At 42.2% G+C, this 19,401-nt stretch overlaps 1 pseudogene; it reads left to right on the plus strand.

The window, feature by feature from the left end:
- Positions 1–19,401, plus strand: part of LOC106608211 (alpha-(1,6)-fucosyltransferase-like) — a 213,992-nt pseudogene that overhangs the window by 165,858 nt on the left and 28,733 nt on the right.

The following is a 19,401-nucleotide window of genomic DNA, read 5'->3' on the forward strand; positions in this document are numbered from 1 at the left end:
CTGCACATTGATCTGGTACTGGTCCTCCCTGTATATAGCCATTACCCCTGCACATTGATCTGGAACTAGAACTCCCTGTTCATACCTCACACCTTTGCACATTGATATGGTACTGGTACTCCCTGTATATAGCTATTACCCCTTCACATTGATTTGGTCCTCCCTGAAAATAGCCATTATCCCTGTAAATTGATCTGGTACTCCCTGTTTAAAGCTATTATCCCTGCTCATTGATCTGGTACTGGTCCTCTCTGTATATAGCTATTAGCCCTGCACATTGATCTGTTACTGGTACCCCCTGTATATAGCTATTAGCCCTGCACATTGATCTGGTACTGGTACTCTCTGTATATAGGTATTACCCCTGCACATTGATCTGGATCTAGTACTCCCTGTTCATACCTCACATCTTTGCACATTGATCTGGTACTCCCTTTATATAGCTATTACCCCTGCACATTGATCTGGTACTCTCTGTATATAGCTATTACCCCTGCACATTGATCTGGTACTGGTACTCTCTGTATATAGCTAATACCCCTGCTCATTGATCTGGTACTGGTCCTCTCTGTATATAGCTATTACCCCTGCACATTGATCTGGTACTCCCTGTATATAGCTATTACCCCTGCACATTGATCCGGTACTCCCTGTATATAGCTATTACCCCTGCACATTGATCTGGTACTCCCTGTATATAGCTATTACCCCTGCACATTGATCTGGTCCTCCCTGTATATAGCTAGTAGCCCTGCACATTGATCTGTTACTGGTTCTCCCTGTATATAGCTATTACCCCTGCACATTGATCCGGTACTCACTGTATATAGCTATTACCCATGCACATTTATCTGGTACTGGTCCTCCCTGTATATAGCTATTACACCTGCACATTGATCTGGTTCTGGTACTCCCTGTATATAGCTAGTAGCCCTGCACATTGATCTGGTACTGGTCCTCCCTGTATATAGCTATTACCCCTGCACATTGATCTGGTACTCCCTGTTTATAGCTCCATTCTTGTGTTACATTTTTAAAAAATTATTATTTCTTAAAACTGGTTGGTTAAGGGCTTGTAAGTAAGCATTTCACGGTAAAGTGTACACCTGTTGTATTCGGCGCATGTGACATATACAATTTGACTTGATTACATTTTTGTGTGTGTGCAGGTCCATCATGACAGACCTGTACTACCTCAGCCAGGCTGACGGAGTCGGAGACTGGAGAGTGAAGGAGGCCAGGGACCTGTCTAACCTGGTGCAGAACAGGATCACGTACCTACAGGTATACACACACACAAACTTTTGCATTCACACATGCACACACACAAATGCAAACACCAACGTATGCGTGTATACACTCTTAAGGTTCTTCGGCTGTCCCCATAGGATAACCCTTTGAAGAACCATTTTTGGTTGCAGGTGTAACCCTTTTGGGTTCTGTATAAAACCCTTTCTACAGAGGGTTCTTTATTACTGTACAGTATTGTATTATACTGCATTATATGGACTGGAATTACGCACCTCGTTCAAACCATCATAAAGCTGAGAGAACATGTGATTCTGGTGCTATAAGGGCACAAGGCGAGACCCAAATGCAGACACAGGAGGCAGATGGTTGAGCTCTGATATTTATTATAACAAGAGGGGTAGGCAAAAGTCAGGTCGGGTACAGGTGAGAGTTCATAAACCAGGTCAGAGTCCAAACAGTACCAGGTGATAGGCACGCTCGAGGTCAGGACAGGCAGGGGTTCAGTAACCAGGTCAGAGTCCAAACGGTACAAGACGATAGGCAGGCTCGAGGTCAGGGGCAGGCAGAGTGGTCAGGCAGGTGGGCTCAGAGTCAGGACAGGCAAGGGTCAAAACCAGGAGGTCGAGCAAAGAGAGACTGGGAAACGCAGGAGCTGAGACACAAAACCGCTGGTTGACTTGACAAACAAGACGAACTGGCACAGAGAGACAGGTAACACCGGGATAAATACACCGGGGATAATAACCGACACCTGGAGGGGTGGAGACGAGCACAAGGACAGGTGAAACAGATCAGGGCGTGACAGGTGCAGCACATGTGGCCTACAAAGTTACAAGTATAGGCTAGCGAATTAGATTTTAAATGTTAAATATAATAGGGCCTACTTGTATAATTAGTAGGCTGATGTATATATACTGTACTTTTCATAATATTTCCTCTAATGTTATTACCCTACCTCCTCTTTCTCTCTCTATTGTTCCCTCATTCCTTAAGATTGGTGGTAGTGGTGGAGTAGGGGCCTGAGGGCACACAGTGTGTTGTGAAATCTGTGAATGTATTGTAATATTTTTAAAATTGTATAAACTGCCTTAATTTTGCTGGACCCCAGGAAGAGGAGCTGCTGCTTTGGCAGCATCTAATGGGGATCCATAATAAATACAAATTCCTTCCTCACTTTCAACAGCTAATTTAAATAAGTTCTTATCTTCATCATTCCAATGACATCCTTGAATAATATAGGACTAGAATTAGGTGCAGATGGCTTTCACTTCTCTTCACTAAGATTATAACCATTCAGTCTGAATAAATAACTGCCGTAGCCTACAACCATCACATGTTCACTCTGCTTTCAAACTAACCGTGAGTTGTATTGGCTGCTGTGTTTAACGTTCAGAAAACAAAAACAATGTCCAGCAAGCCTTCAAGATCTAAGGAGCGTTTTGTAAGGAGAGAGGCCAGCGGAGCACAGGTGCCTGCCTATTGCGCAAGAGACAGAGGCTAGTTAGAAGCTTATAATGCATAACCCATCGTTCATTAGATAAATATACGGCTAATACAGCATCACATGTACAGTTGTGGCCAAAAGTTTTGAGAATGACACAAATATTAATTTCCACAAAGTTTGCTGCTTCAGTGTCTTTAGATATTTTTGTCAGATGTAACTATGGAATACTGAAGTATAATTACAAACATTTCATAAGTGTCAAAGGCTTTTATTGACAATTACATGAAGTTGATGCAAAGAGTAAATATTTGCAGTGTTGACCCTTCTTTTTCAAGACCTCTGCAATCCGCCCTGGCATGCTGTCAATTAACTTTTGGACCACATCCTGACTGATGGCAGCCCATTCTTGCATAATCAATGCTTGGAATTTGTCCGAATTTGTGGGGTTTTGTTTGTCCACTCGCATCTTGAGGATTGACCACAAGTTCTCAATGGGATTAAGGTCTGCAGAGTTTCCTGGCCATGGACCCAAAATATCGATGTTTTGTTCCCGAGCCACTTAGTTATCACTTTTGCCTTATGGCAAGGTGCTCCATCATGCTGGAAAAGGCATTGTTCGTCACCAAACTGTTCCTGGATGGTTGGGAGAAGTTGCTCTCGGAGGATGTGTTGGTACCATTCTTTATTCATGGCTGTGTTCTTAGGCAAAATTGTGAGTGAGCCCACTCCCTTGGCTGATAAGCAACCCCACACATGAATGGTCTCAGGATGCTTTACTGTTGGCATGACACAGGACTGATGGTAGCGCTCACCTTGTCTTCTCCGGACAAGCTTTTTTCCGAATGCCCCAAACAATCAGAATGGGGAATCATCAGAGAAAATGACTTTACCCCAGTCCTGAGCAGTCCAATCCCTGTACCTTTTGCATAATATCAGTCTTTCCCTGATGTTTTTCTTGGAGAGAAGTGGCTTCTTTGCTGCCCTTCTTGACACCAGGCCATCCTCCAAAAGTCTTCGCCTCACTGTGTGTGCAGATGCACTCACACCTGCCTGCTGCCATTCCTGAGCAAGCTCTGTACTGGTGGTGCCCCGATCCCGCAGCTGAATTAACTTTAGGAGACGGTCCTGGTGCTTGCTGGACCATATTGGGCGCCCTGAAGCCTTTTTCACAACAATTGAACCGCTCTCCTTGAAGTTCTTGATGATCCGATAAATGGTTGATTTAGGTGCAATCTTACTGGCAACAATATCCTTGTCTGTGAAGCCCTTTTTGTGCAAAGCAATGATGACGGCACGTGTTTCCTTGCAGGTAACCATGGCTGACAGAGGAAGAACAATGATTCCAAGCACCACCCTCCTTTTGAAGCTTCCAGTCTGTTATTCGAACTCAATCAGCATGACAGAGTGATCTCCAGCCTTGTCCTCGTCAACACTCACACCTGTGTTAACTTCTTACATCTAGACGTTCCGCTAGCGGAACACCGCTCCAATATCCAATGATAGGGCGTGGCGCGAAATACAAACTCCTCGAAAATCCGAAAACTTCAATTTTTCAAACATATGACTATTTTACACCATTTTAAAGAGAAGACTCTCCTTTATCTAACCACACTGTCCGATTTCAAAAAGGCTTTACAACGAAAGCAAAACATTAGATTATGTCAGCAGAGTACCCAGCCAGAAATAATCAGACACCCATTTTTCAAGCTAGCATATAATGTCACAAAAACCAAAACCACAGTTAAATGCAGCACTAACCTTTGATGATCTTCATCAGATGACACTCCTAGGACATTATGTTATACAATACATGCATGTTTTGTTCAATCAAGTTCATATTTATATCAAAAACCAGCTTTTTACATAAGCATGTGACGTTCAGAACTAGCATTCCCACCGAACACTTCCAGTGAATTTACTAAATTACTGATGATAAACGTTCACAAAAAACATAACAATTATTTTAAGAATTATAGATACAGAACTCCTTTATGCAATCGCGGTGTCCGATTTTAAAATAGCTTTTCGGTGAAAGCACATTTTGCAATATTCTGAGTAGATAGCCCGGCCATCACAGGCTAGCTATTTTGACACCCACCAAGTTTGGTACTCACCAAACTCAGATTTATTATAAGAAAAATGTGATTACCTTTGCTGTTCTTCGTCAGAATGCACTCCAAGGACTTCTACTTCAACAACAAATGTTGGTTTGGTTCCAAATAATACATAGTTATATCTAAATAGCGGCGTTTTGTTCGTGCGTTCAAGACACTATCCAAAGGGTAACGAAGGGTGACGCGCCCGCACGTATCGTGACAAACAATGTCTAAATATTCCATTACCGTACTTCGAAGCATGTCAAACGCTGTTTAAAATCAATTTTTATGCGATTTTTCTCATAAAATGGCGATAATATTCCGACCGGGAGTCGTTGTTTTCGTTCAAAGACTGAAAATGGAAAATGGACTCTTCATGTGCACGCGCGCGCCCATCTCATTGTTCTCAGATCGACCACTATCCAAATGCGCTACTGTTATTCAGCCATGGACTGCAAAGTCATCATTCAATGTTCTGGCGCCTTCTGAGAGCCTATGGGAGCCTTAGAAAGTGTCACGTTACAGCAGAGATCCTCTGTTTTCAATAAAGAGGCTAAAGAAGGCCAAGAAATGGTCAGAGAGGGCACTTCCTGTTTGGAATCTTCTCAGGTTTTGGCCTGCTATATGAGTTCTGTTTTACTCACAGACACCATTCAAACAGTTTTAGAAACTTTAGGGTGTTTTCTATCCAAATCAAACAATTATATACATGTTCTAGTTTCTGGGCAGGAGTAATAAACAGATTAAATTGGGTACGTTTTTTATCCGGCTGTGAAAATACTGCCCCCTATCCATAACAGGTTAACGAGAGAATCACTGACATTATGTCAGCTGGTCCTTTTGTGGCAGGGCTGAAATGCAGTGGAAATGTATTTTTGGGATTCAGTTCATTTGCATGGCAAAGAGGGACTTTGCAATTAATCGCAATTCATCCGATCACTCTTAATAACACTCTGGAGTATATGCAAATTGTCATCATACAAACTGAGGCAGCAGACTTTGTGAAAATTAATATTTGTGTCATTCTCAAAACATTTGGCCACGATGGTATTACCTGAAAGAGGTAGGCTAGGACCTCTCTCTATATTTTTATATATAGTCATTAAAACTCCACAAATTTCTTGTTAACAAACTATAGTTTTGGCAAGTCGGTTAGGACATCTATCTGCATGACACAAGTCGTTCTTCCAACAATTGTTTACAGACAGATTATTTCACTTATAATTCACTGTATCACAATTCCAGTGCCTCAGAAGTTTACATACACTAAGTTGACTGTGCCTTTAAACAGCTTGGAAAATTCCAGAAAATTATGTCATGGCTTTAGAAGCTTCTGGTAGGCTAATTGACACCATTTGAGTCAATTGGAGGTGGACCTGTGGATGTATTTCAAGGCCTACCTTCAAAATCAGTGCCTTTTTGCTTGACATCATGGGAAAATCAAAAGAAATCCGCCAAGACCTCAGAAAAAACAATTGTAGACCTCCACAAGTCTGTTCCATCCTTGGGAGCAATTTCCAAATGCCTGAAGGTACCACGTTCATCTGTACAAACCATAGTACGCAAGCATAAACACCATGGGACCACGCAGCCATCATACCACTCAGGAAGGAGACACATTCTGAGATGAACACACTTAGGTGCGAAAAGTGCAAATCAATCCCAGAACAACAGCAAAGGACCTTGTGAAGATGCTGGAAGAAACAAGTACAAAAGTATCTACATCCACAATAAAACGAGTCCTATATCGACATAACCTGAAAGGCCGCTCAGCATGGAAGAAGCCACTGCTCCAAAACCTCCATAAAAATGTCAGACCACGGTTTTCAACTGCACATGGGGACAAAGATCGTACTTTTTGGGGAAATGTCCTCTGGTCTGATGAAACAAAAATGGAACTGTTTGGCCATAATGACCATCGTTATGTTAGGTGGGAAAAGGGGGAGGCTTGCAAGCCGAAGAATACCGTCCCAACCGTGAAGCACGGGGGTGGCAGCATCATGTTGTGAGGGTGCTTTGCTGCAGGAGGGACTGCTGCACTTCACAAAATAGATGGCTTCATGAGGAAGGAAAATATGAGGATATATTGAAGCAACATCTCAAGACATCAGTCAGGAAGTTAAAGCTTGGTCGCAAATGGGTCTTCCAAATAGACAATGACCCCAAGCATACTTCCAAAGTTGTGGGAATATGGCTTAAGGACAATAAAGTCAAGGTATTGGAGTGGCCATCACAAAGCCCTGACCTCAATGCTATAGAAAATGTGAAACTGAAAAAGCGTGTGCGAGCAAGGAGGCCTACAAACCTAACTCAGTTACACCAGCTCTGCCAGGAGGAATGGGCCAAAATTCACCCAACTTATTGTGGGAAGCTTGTGGAAGGCTACCCAAAACGTTTGACCCAAGTTAAACAATTTAAAGGCAATTCTACCAAATACTAATTGAGTGTATGTAAACTTCTGACCCACTGGGAATGTGATGAAAGAAATAAAATCTGAAATAAATCATTCTCTCTACTATTATTCTGACATTTCACATTCTTAAAATAAAGTGGTGATCCTAACTGACCTAAGACAGGGAATGTTTACTAGGATTAAATGTCAGGAATTGTGAAAAATTGAGTTTAAATGTATTTGGCTAAGGTGTATGTAAACTTCCGACTTCAACTGTATATATATCAATCTTGAACAGGATTATCTATTTTGCAGTTTGAATGGAATTGATGAGAGAGAGAGGAAGACTGCTCAGCGTGCTCCGATTTAAAGAATCGATATTCGAGTGATAGGCTTTTTCAAAACTCTGCAGCTGCAACAAAAAAATACCTCTTTACAATAAAAAATGAAGCTGAGCCACAAAAGCCAGATGGAGAGACGTAAATTAGACACTTATTCAGTCCTTATATTAGTGTAGCATAGGCTATGTTGCAGCAAATGTAGGCCTACCTGTCACAAAGAAAACCCTGTACAGTGATGAGATGATAGGTCTACATGCATTGTGAACTGCACTCCGTACTGAGATGGTCTGTCTCCACCATGAGCATTGATGATTAATCACGCTGAGAGCAGAGAGAATGCCATAGAGAAGCTATATTTAGACATTGCATATAATTTATCAGTTCCATTTCACGTCATGCTGTTGATATAAATAATTTATTACAATTGACTGGTTTCTCGCAGTTATTTATCCTGTGAAAAGGGAGTGGTTTTGGACGGTAAATCTCAGTAACTGGGTTCCCACCATTCAACCGTATCTACTAGTGTTAGCTTCTGCATAAGTAGATCTGCTAGCCTCCACCTGCAATGGTGTTTCAGCAATCTTAGGTAATTTGTCACGAGCGTGATCAGATAAGTTTCAAGTTTTAATGTCGCGTGCACAAATACTGTGAAATGCCTTTCTTGCCAGCTCTAAACCCAACAATGCACTTATCAATATAAACATAGTACTAAAAATAACATAAAGGTAGAACAAAAACATAAAAATAAAATGATAACGAGAAGTAAGTAAGCTATATACTGGGTCAGTTCCAATACCATATTTACAATGCGCAGGGATACTATGAGTGATAGAGGTAGATATGTATAGGGGTTAGGTGACTAGGCATCAGGATTTATGATAAACAGAGTAGCAGCAGCAGCATATATGAGGATTGTATGCGAGTGTGTGTGCGTAGAGTCAGTATAATTGTGTGCGCATGTTATGTGTGTGTGAGTAAATTGTGTGTGTGTGTGTGTGTGTGTGTGAGTGTCAGTGTGTGTGAGTGTGTTAGAGTCCTGTGAGTGTGCATAGACACTGAAAAAAAAAATATATAAGGGTCAACTCAGATCGTCCGTGTAGCCATTTTGTTAGCTATTTAGCAGTGTTATGGCTTGGGGATAGAAGCTGTTCAGGAACCAGTTGGTGTCAGATTTGATTCACCGGGACCAGTTGCCATGCAGAAGCAGTGAGAAGAGCCTATAGCGTGGGTGGCTGGAATCTTTAACGGTTTTCCTGGCCTTCCTTTCACACCGCCTGTTATGGAGGTCCTGGATGGCTGGGAGCTCGGCCCCAGTTGTGAACTGGGCTGTCCACACCACGCTCTGTAGCACCATGCGATCTAGGGCGATGCTGTTGTCATTACAAGCAGTGATGCAGCCAGTCAAGATGCTCTGAATGGTGAAGCTGTATAACTTTTTGAAGATTTAAGGGGCCAATGCTAAACCTTGTTCAACCTCCTGAAGGGGAGTTGATGTGTGCCATAACCAGCCTTTCAAAGCACTTCATGATTACAGATGTGAGTGCTACAGGGTGGTATTTGTTGTGGCATGAAGCCTTTGAGTTCTTGGGAACAGTAATGATGGTGGTCATCTTAAAACATGGGAATTACAGACTGGGACAAGGAAGTCAAAGCGTGCATAAAATGCATTGAGTTCGTCTGGTAGAGACATCGTTGAGCAGATCATGGCTTGGTCTTCCTTTGTAGTCCATAATGGACTGTTGCCCATGCCACATGCTGCGGGTGTCAGAGCCTGTGTAATATGATTCCACCTTAATCCTGTATTGTCCTTTTGCTCGATTGATGACTCTGCAGAGGTCGTAGCAGGACTGCTTGTACTTGTTCCTGTCCTCATCCTTAGCCTCAGGGTTGTCTGCGATAGCCCTGTATGCAGTAGCGCTGTCCTTTAGCTTAGCACCAACCTCGGTGGTAATCCAGGGCTTTTGATTGAACCTTCACTGTGGGAACAACGTCGCCGATGCATTTCCTAATGATGCCGGTGACGGAGGTGGTTAGCATGTCAATGTTATCGGCGGAGACTCGGAACATATCTCAATTAATTATAGTAAAGCAGTGATGTAGCATAATCTCTGATTCTGAATAGCATTTCTCAACTGAGCTTCTTCTTGTAAACAGGAAGCAGGAATACTGAGTCATGATCTGATTTGCCGAATAGGGCCTTGCCTGCTTGCTTGTGGGTAACAGGGGTCTAGGACTTTATCATCCCTAGTGATGAAAGAGACATGTTGATGGAAGTTGGGCGTTACGTATCTTAATGAGGAGGAATTAAAATTGCCGGAAACAAAGTGTTCCTGCTTGTTTATAGCCTCATTCAGATCGCTATGTGCAAGTTTTTTATTTTTCTTGTCCTGAGGTGGAATGTATACAGTCTCGATAACAGCTGAAACTCCCTCGGAAGGTAGAAGGGTCGGGTATTCCAAGATGGGAAAACAATGGTTTAAGACTTCGACTGCGCTCGAGTCAGCACACCATTTGTTGTTAATGAAGAGGCAAAACCCTCCCCCTCTCGATTTCCATGACTCCACTGTCCTATCCGCTTGGTGAATGGAGAATCCCATCGAGTTGGATAGCCATGAGGGGCATCTTGTCCGAAAGCCATGTTTCAGAATAGCAGAAAATATTGCAGTTACGAGAGTACCGTTGGTAGCAAATCCACGATTGGTGGTCACAGATCTTATTATCAAGTGACTGTACATTGGCCAGGAGATTGGAGGTAAAAGGTGGACGGTTTTCCCTTCAACTTAATCTCTCCAGGATCCCCCCTCTCTTGCCTCTGTAAAGTTGGCGTTTGGGTAGAATTACAGAAAGAACCCAGGGCAGATGCATCAAAGTTGAAACCGGAATTGAGGTAAATAACTGAGATCTGATCTTCAAAAGTCATTGTCGGTTATAAGAAATGATAGTGGATACAATTCATGAAAATAAATTAAAAATAAATGCCAAAAAAGTCACAAAATAGCAATGTTAGGTCGGAGCTCGCAAAACGAGGACCATACATTATGGCACCATCTTTATAGCGTTTTTTTAGCACCACTTTGTCTTGCCTTTTGTTTGTCCATCTTGAACAACGCACTCACTCTCCATCCGAGTCCGACCTGATTCACCTAACTTTTTTTGAACTTGATAGCTAACACACCTGACTCCAATAATCACCTAATCATGTTTAGAATGCAATTTGATTAATGTTTGCTAGGGATGGAGAAAAAGTGTGAGACCAATCAGGCCTTCGAGGACTGGAGTTGCCCACCTCTGGCCTATTAGGTGAGCAGGTCGAGGCGGGCTGACGCCGGCGCTGCTGACAAATTGGCTAAGCAGATTTTCTGTCTGACTCACCTACTACCCATATTTTACCTTTATTTATTTAACTAGGCAAGTCAGTTAAGAACAAATTCTTATTTTCAATGACGGCCTGTTTAACTGCCTGTTCAGGGGCAGAACTACAGATTTGTACCTTGTCAGCTCGGGGATTTGAACTTGCAACCTTTCGGTTACTAGTCTAACGCTCTAACCACTAGGCTACCCTGCCGCCCCAAAATATAGATTGGACAACAGAAACACTTTTCTTGCTATATGTGGATATTAGAAAGGGGGGGTACTGTCAAAATGATTTTGTATAAAATGTAGACATACTCTAGGTGAGCTCGTGGGCCCACCTGCCTTGCAGGGGCTGTGGTGGTTTCTGCTACAACAGTGACCTAAAACCAAAAATGGTTCTACCTGGAAACAAAAAGGGTTCTCCTATGGGGACAATCAAAGAACCCTTTTTTCTAAGAGTGTATACAGACACGTACATATGTAAGTACACACTCACCCACACAAACAGACACGTACATATGCAAGTACACACTCACCCACACAAACATACACACACATGTGAAAACACACACACTCTTTCTCACACCAGCTCTTCTCTACTTAACCTCTTGGGGCTATGTGGGACGCTAGCGTGCCACCCGTGGTGCACCCTATCAACAGCAGGTGCATTTCAAGAGCGGCAAATTTGAAACCAAATAAATGTCAAAATTCAAATTTTTCAAACATACAACTATCTTACACCCTTTGAAAGATAAACATCTCCTTAATCTAACCACGTTGTCCGATTTCAAAAAGGTTTTACGGCGAAAGCATAAAGTTAGATTATGTTAGGAGAGTACATTGACAATAGCTGTGTGTAATGTTTTGTCAATTCAAAGACAGGCGTCACCAAAACCATAAAACCAGCTAAAATGATGCACTAACCTTTTACAATCTCCATCAGATGACACTCCTAAGACATTATGTTAGACAATGCATGCATTTTTAGTTCTATCAAGTTCATATTTATATCCAAAAACAGCGTTTTACTATGGCGTTGATGTTCAGGAAATCGTTTCCCTTCAATAACCGGCAGTCAAGTCAGCACCACAAATTAAATAATTAAAATTAGAAAACATTGGTAAAATATTATATTGTCATTTAAAGAATTATAGATTTACATCTCTTGAACGCAATCGACTTGCCAGATTTAAAAATAACCTTACTGGGAAATCACACTTTGCAATAATCTGAGCACTGCGCCCAGAAAAATACGCTTGCGATACAGACAAACGGCCATGTTGGAGAGATCTAAAATCGAAAATACTATGTAAATAATCCATTACCTTTGATTCTCTTCATCAGATGTCACTTCCAGGAATCCCAGGTTCATAACGAATGTAGTTTTGTTCAAAAAAGCTCATCATTTATGTCCAAAAAGCTCCGTGTTGTTAGCACATGATCTAAGCCCGCCGGACTTCACTTCATGAACGAGGGGAAAAAATATATTTACGTTCGTTCAAACATGTCAAACGTTGTATAGCATAAATCATTAGTGCCTTTTTTAACCAGAACATGAATAATATTCAAGGTGGACGAATGCATTCTCTTTTAAAACGTTTCGGAACGAGGGTACCCAACATGACCTCGCGCGCCAGAGTCTAATCGGCCATCACCGTTCCAAGGCTCTTGTTCGGTCAGATCTCATAGTAGAAGATTCAAAACACTTTGTAAAGGCTGGTGACAGCAATAGGCTGGTGGAAGCAATAGGAAGTGCCAAAACATTAATCAGCCCCTGTGTGTTTCAATGGCATTGGCTTAAAGGTAATTCAACACATCAGGTATCCACTTCCTGTCAGAAAATGTCTCAGGGTTTTGCCTGCCAAATGAGTTCTGTTATACTCACAGACACCATTCAAACAGTTTTAGAAACTTTAGGGTGTTTTCTATCCATATATAATAAGTATATGCATATTCTAGTTACTGGGTAGGATTAGTAACCAGATTAAATCGGGTACGTTTTTTTATCCAGCTGTGAAAATACTGCCCCCTAGCCCCAAAAGGTTAACCTCTCTAGGCTAGGCGGGACGAATTCGTCCCACCTACGTAACAGCCACTGCTATCCTGTGGCGCGATTTTCAAAACCTTAAAAATCCTATTACTTCAATTTCTCAAACATATGACTATTTTACAGCCATTTAAAGACAAGACTCTCGTTAATCTAACCACACTGTCTGATTTCAAAAAGGCTTTACAACAAAAGCAAAACATTAGATTATGTCAGCAGAGTACCAAGCCAGAAATAATCAGACACCCATTTTTCAAGCCAGCATATAATGTCACCAAAACCCAGAAGACAGCTAAATGCAGCACTCACCTTTGATGATCTTCATCAGATGACAACCCTAGGACATTATGTTATACAATACATGCATGTTTTGTTCAATCAAGTTCATATTTATATCAAAAACCAGCTTTTTACATTAGCATGTGACGTTCAGAACTAGCATACCCCCCGCAAACTTCCGGGGAATTCGCTAACATTTTACTAAATTATTCACGATAAACGTTCACAAAAAGCATAACAATTATTTTAAGAATTATATATACAGACCTCCTCTATGCACTCGATATGTCCGATTTTAAAATAGCTTTTTGGTGAAAGCACATTTTGCAATATTCTAAGTACATAGCCCAGGCATCACGGGCTCGCTATTTAGACACCCGGCAAGTTTAGCACTCACCATAATCATATTTACTATTATAAAAGTTTCATTACCTTTTGTTGTCTTCGTCAGAATACACACCCAGGACTGCTACTTCAATAACAAATGTTGGTTTGGTCCAAAATAATCCATCGTTATATCCGAATAGCGGCGTTTTGTTCGATGCGTTCCAGACACTATCCGAAATAGTAAAGAAGTGTCACGCGCTTGGCGCAATTCCTGACAATAAAATTCAAAGTATTCCATTACCGTACGTCGAAGCATGTCAACCGCTGTTTAAAATCAATTTTTACGTCATTTTTCTCGTAGAAAAGCGATAATATTCCGACAGGGAATCTCCTTTTCGGCAAACAGAGGAAAAAATCCCAAAGGCGGGGCGGTCGGGGTCACGCGCATAAGCTAGTGTCTCTTGATGGGCCACTTGAGAAAGGCGATAATGTGTTTCAGCCTGGGGCTGGAATGACGACATTCTGTTTTTTCCCGGGCTCTGAGAGCCTATGGAAGACGTGGGAAGTGTCACGTTAGAGCAGAGATCCTTAGTAAATGATAGAGATGGAAAAGAAGTTCAACAAATGGTCAGACAGGCCACTTCCTGTAAAGGAATCTCTCAGGTTTTGACCTGCCATTTGAGTTCTGTTATACTCACAGACACCATTCAAACAGTTTTAGAAAATTTAGGGTGTTTTCTATCCATATGTAATAAGTATATGCATATTCTAGTTACTGAGTAGGAGTGGTAACCAGATTAAATCGGGTATGTTTTTTATCCAGCCGTGTCAATGCTGCCCCCTAGCCCTAACAGGTTAATTGGTGCTGAAAATCCACTTTTTCAGGGCGTTGCTACGGGGTCCTTGAATGAGCTATCGGACAGAAACGTTGGGGTCCATTTCTACGGGCCGAGGCGGTTTTAATGGACCTAGCCTTGCGACTCTGGGACATTTCTAAATGTCGTCATTTTCGTGATGGTCAAAATGAATTGAAGATATTGCAAATGTACGAGGCTATTTCTCGGTCTGAGAACCTTCTAGAGCCACATAACTCACCGTGCACTATCAACTTGAGCTCTAGAACAGGTTTCTAAAGTTTCAGAGCTCTAGGTCTGACGGTTCTTTGAGAGTTCGAACAAAGGTAACTATTGCGGGCTCTGTGTGCCTCTAAGCCCCACACTGTGTAATTCCGTCCTAGCTGTGTGTGTGTGTGAGTTTTTCTTTGAAATCTGATGGGATAAATGACTGATTTACAGTTCATGAGGGTTACCTAGACACACATATGAAGTTTTGGAAAGATGTGACTTTTTTAACCCTTCAAAACAGCTACTGTGACCCCAATTTAAGGCACTTCCGGTTGGCACAGGAAGCTTAGAATCGACACGTTGTCATTGGGGTAGGCTTTTACAGAATCCTGAGTTTTAAGTCTTTAAGTCTGAATTGAGTGATTTTCACAATCTGCAGGTTGGATATATCAAAACACCTTTAGGGTGTTTTTTAACAACTTCCGGTTGCTTCAGGAAGCTTAGAATCGACACAGGTAGACCTCACAGTAGCCTGATGGATTGTCATCGAAGACAGGTTCATAAGGCATTCATAACCCACATAGGCTTCAGGTTGAATTAAGGGGAATAGGCAATGTATTCCTATGGGGAGAGAAGTCATTGCAAACTGTTTGATGTAAACACCTTCTTTTCACTGTTAAGGGTTAATGCTACACAGTCAAGGTTAGGCTCGCACAGATCGGGAGGAGCTCAGGAACGTTCCTGAGGTCGAATTGTGCTTCTAACCCTAACGGTTCTCTCGCTGTCACCCAAAAGCACTTGAAATTTAGATCCAGGCTTCATTTTGGGCCTACTTTTTTTCAAGGTCGCTGCGCGCAGACCGAATGAGCTACGGTGAAGCGGGGCATCTCGTTGAACTCGGCAAAGCCTAGAGATAATGGTAATGACATTGCAGGCTCTGTGTGTCTTTAAGCACCGCATTGTGTCACTCCATCCTTGCTGTGTGTGTGTGTGTGTGTGTGTGTGTGAGAGAGAGCTTTTCTTTGACATCTGATGGGATAAATGACTGGTTTACAGTTCATGAGGGTTGCCTAGTCACACATATGAAGTTGTGGAAAGATCTGACCTCTTTAACCTGTTAGGGCTAGGGGGCAGTATTGACACGGCTGGATAAAAAACGTACCCGATTTAATCTGGTTACCACTCCTACCCAGTAACTAGAATATGCATATACTTATTACATATGGATAGAAAACACCCTAAAGTTTCTAAAACTGTTTGAATGGTGTCTGTGAGTATAACAGAACTCAAATGGCAGGTCAAAACCTGAGAGATTCCTTTAAAGGAAGTGGCCTGTCTGACCATTTCTGGAACTTCTTTGCCATCTCTATCTTTTACTAAGGATCTCTGCTCTAACGTGACACTTCCTACGTCGTCCATAGGCGCTCAGAGCCCGGGAAAAACCTGAATGTCGTCATCCCAGCCCCAGGCTGAAACACATTATCGCCTTTCTCAAGTGGCCGATCAAGGAACTCTGGGTTTAGGCGCGTGACCTGACCGCCCCCGTCTTTGTGATTTTTTCCTCTGTTTGCCGAAAAGGAGATTCCCGGTCGGAATATTATCGCTTTTCTACGAGAAAAATGGCATAAAAATTGATTTTAAACAGCGGTTGACATGCCTCGAAGTACGGTAATGGAATATTTAGAATTTTTTTTGTCACGAATTGCGCCATGCGCACGACCCTTCTTTACCATTTCGGATAGTGTCTGGAACGCACGAACAAAACGCCGCTATTCGGATATAACGATGGATTATTTTGGACCAAACCAACATTTGTTATTGAAGTAGCAGTCCTGGGAGTGCATTCTGACGAAGACAACAAAAGGTAATCAAACTTTTATAATAGTAAATATGATTATGGTGAGTGCTAAACTTGCCGGGTGTCTAAATAGCTAGCCCGTGATGCCTGGGCTATGTACTTGGAATATTGCAAAATGTGCTTTCACCAAAAAGCTATTTTAAAATCGGACATATCGAGTGCATAGAGGAGGTCTGTATCTATAATTCTTAAAATAATTGTTATGCTTTTTGTGAACGTTTATCGTGAATAATTTAGTAAAATGTTAGCGAATTCCCCGGAAGTTTGCGGGGGGTATGCTAGTTCTGAACGTCACATGCTAATGTAAAAAGCTGGTTTTTGATATAAATATGAACTTGATTGAACAAAACATGCATGTATTGTATAACATAATGTCCTAGGGTTGTCATCTGATGAAGATCATCAAAGGTGAGTGCTGCATTTAGCTGTCTTCTGGGTTTTTGTGACATTATATGCTAGCTTGAAAAATGGGTGTCTGATTATTTCTGGCTTGGTACTCTGCTGACATAATCTAATGTTTTGCTTTCGTTGTAAAGCCTTTTTGAAATCGGACAGTGTGGTTAGATTAACGAGAGTCTTGTCTTTAAATAGCTGTAAAATAGTCATATGTTTGAGAAATTGAAGTAATAGGATTTTTAAGGTTTTGAAAATCGCGCCACAGGCTTCAAGTGGCTGTTACGTAGGTGGGACGAATTCGTCCCGCCTAGCCCATAGAGGTTAACCCTTCGAAACAGCCCTTATGACACCATTTTAAGGCACTTCTGGTTGACACAGGAAGCTGACAGTGAACACATATCCTCCTTGGGTTAGGGTCTTATAGAATATTGAGTTTTAAGTCTTTACGTTAAGAACTGACTTATTTACAGAGGGTTGAATGAGTTTGTGTTATTTCAGAAAATCACAGAAATCTCGCCGAGCTCCGAAACCCGCCTTAACGGATTCATCTGAACACCCTGCAACTGGATCTGTAACTTTTTTGAACATCACCAATTGTACATTGTACGATTTCTCTTAAATGACGATAGATAAATGTCTGGTTCTTTTTTTCCTGACACCGTAGGCTCATGTACTTTGACGTGAAGCGGTCAAATTAGCGCTCTATTTTCATTTTTGGACTTTTAATCCCAGAAAAATGGCCTTAACTCAAAAAGCGTTGAGGCCTCGACTCCGTCTTGTTCGGGGCCAACTGCCCATAATGCCAAACCTATGTACGCCAAGTTTCGTATTCAAAGTATTTTCCATTTAGGAGAAAAGGCCATGTCGTGATTGGTGATGTTTTGTACATTTGCAATATGATCCATTCGCCCTCTGCTGGTATTTTCCGGGACAGGTGAAAAATGACCAAAATTTGAACATTTTATTAAACGGAAACCGAACGTCCGAGAGACTTCGTTCGATGACTTCCCGGAAGATCTGGCCCCGGTGCACGGCCCGCCGCCATCCGCCAATTTTACAAACATTCGCGGACGTCTAGTAAGGGACCGTACATTTGCAATATGGACTTTCTCATCAATCATACAGCAAATGCTGGAATGTGCGCTTCATGTATGTTATTCTTTCTTTCCCAGAGCGGTATGCTGTTCTAGTTAGAACCTAATGTTAGCTAACTAAAATTGAACATGGTTGGTTACTGTGGCATCACTGTGGCATTGTTGTTTAACTAGCTAACGTTAGCTGGTTGGCTCGTTAGCTAACGTTATGTGAAGTGTGTGAACTTACATTTTGTTTAACTAGCTAGGTACATTGTTTACCTAGCTAGCAAGCTATATGTCTTAAGCTAAAGTGTACTGCTAGCTGGCTGGCTCCCTAGCTGACGTTATTATTAGTTTCCCAGAGCCGTGTGCTGTTCTAGTTAGAGCCTAATGTTAGCTAGCTAACATTGAACATGGTTGGTTAGCTCCCAGCACTGTGCCATTGTTGGCATCGTTTATTGTTTAACTAGCTAACGTTGGCTTGCTCGTTAGCTAACGTTACGTATGTACAACACCCGTTGAATATTTCTGAGGTCAGTGAACGTCTGCAAAAAAGCATAATGAAATTGTTGCCAGCAGAGCTAGTTAGGCTGTTTTCATGTTATCCAGAGGTAAGCAAATCATCGGCTAGAGCATCAAGTGTGCGCTTTGAGAGCGAAACGAATTGGTGGGGATAAAGCTTTGGGTGAGGGTGTGATAGATGTTGAATGGGTTTACACAAAGAAGAGCTCTTCACTAGATAGCAAAACATTCAAAGGTGATTTTCTCAAAAGTGAGTTTACAAGTTGATCAACTTTCAAAGCAGAATTACTTTCCCAGAATTACTTTCCACCATTGGGGTGCCAGGACAGGGAAGAGCTTGGGCTGAGTGGGAACTGCCCTGCCGTAGGGATGGAAGGGCAAAGAGACCCGAGGTGGCAGGGCGAAGAGCTCGGGTTGGGATGTTAGGGTTTGAGCATAGCTTGAATGTAGGGAGGGGCAGTTCCTCTTGCTGCTTCGTAGGCACTACAGAAGGTGAGTACGGCCCAGCACATCACTGGAGCCGAGCTCCCTGCCATCCAGGACCTTTATACCAGGCGGTGTCAGTGGAAAGCCCTAAAAATTGTCAAAAACTCCAACCACCCAAGTCATCAACTGTTCTCTCTGCTACCACATGGCAAATCCAGTTTATTATCTGTCTTGTTGCCAAGTCACCCTTCTTTCTCTCTGCGTTGCTGGGAAGGGCCTGTAAGTAAGCATTTCACTGTTAGTCTACACCTGTTGTTTACGAAGCATGTGTCAAATTGGATTTGATTATATTCATACTTCCACCGCCAGACCCCCAGGAGTCCCCCCTCAGCCATCCTACCTTCCCCAGTTTGGGTGCAGTGGGTCTGAGGTGGGGCTGTGCGTTGCTGGGCCTTGCAGCATTAATGAGCCTTGGTGTTTGATGAAGACAGCCAGAATGAGTGTGGCTTGATGGAGACGCCATGGCTA

The sequence above is a fragment of the Salmo salar genome, chromosome ssa06 (genome assembly GCF_905237065.1).
Source record: "Salmo salar chromosome ssa06, Ssal_v3.1, whole genome shotgun sequence".
In the NCBI taxonomy this organism is placed as follows: domain Eukaryota; kingdom Metazoa; phylum Chordata; class Actinopteri; order Salmoniformes; family Salmonidae; genus Salmo; species Salmo salar.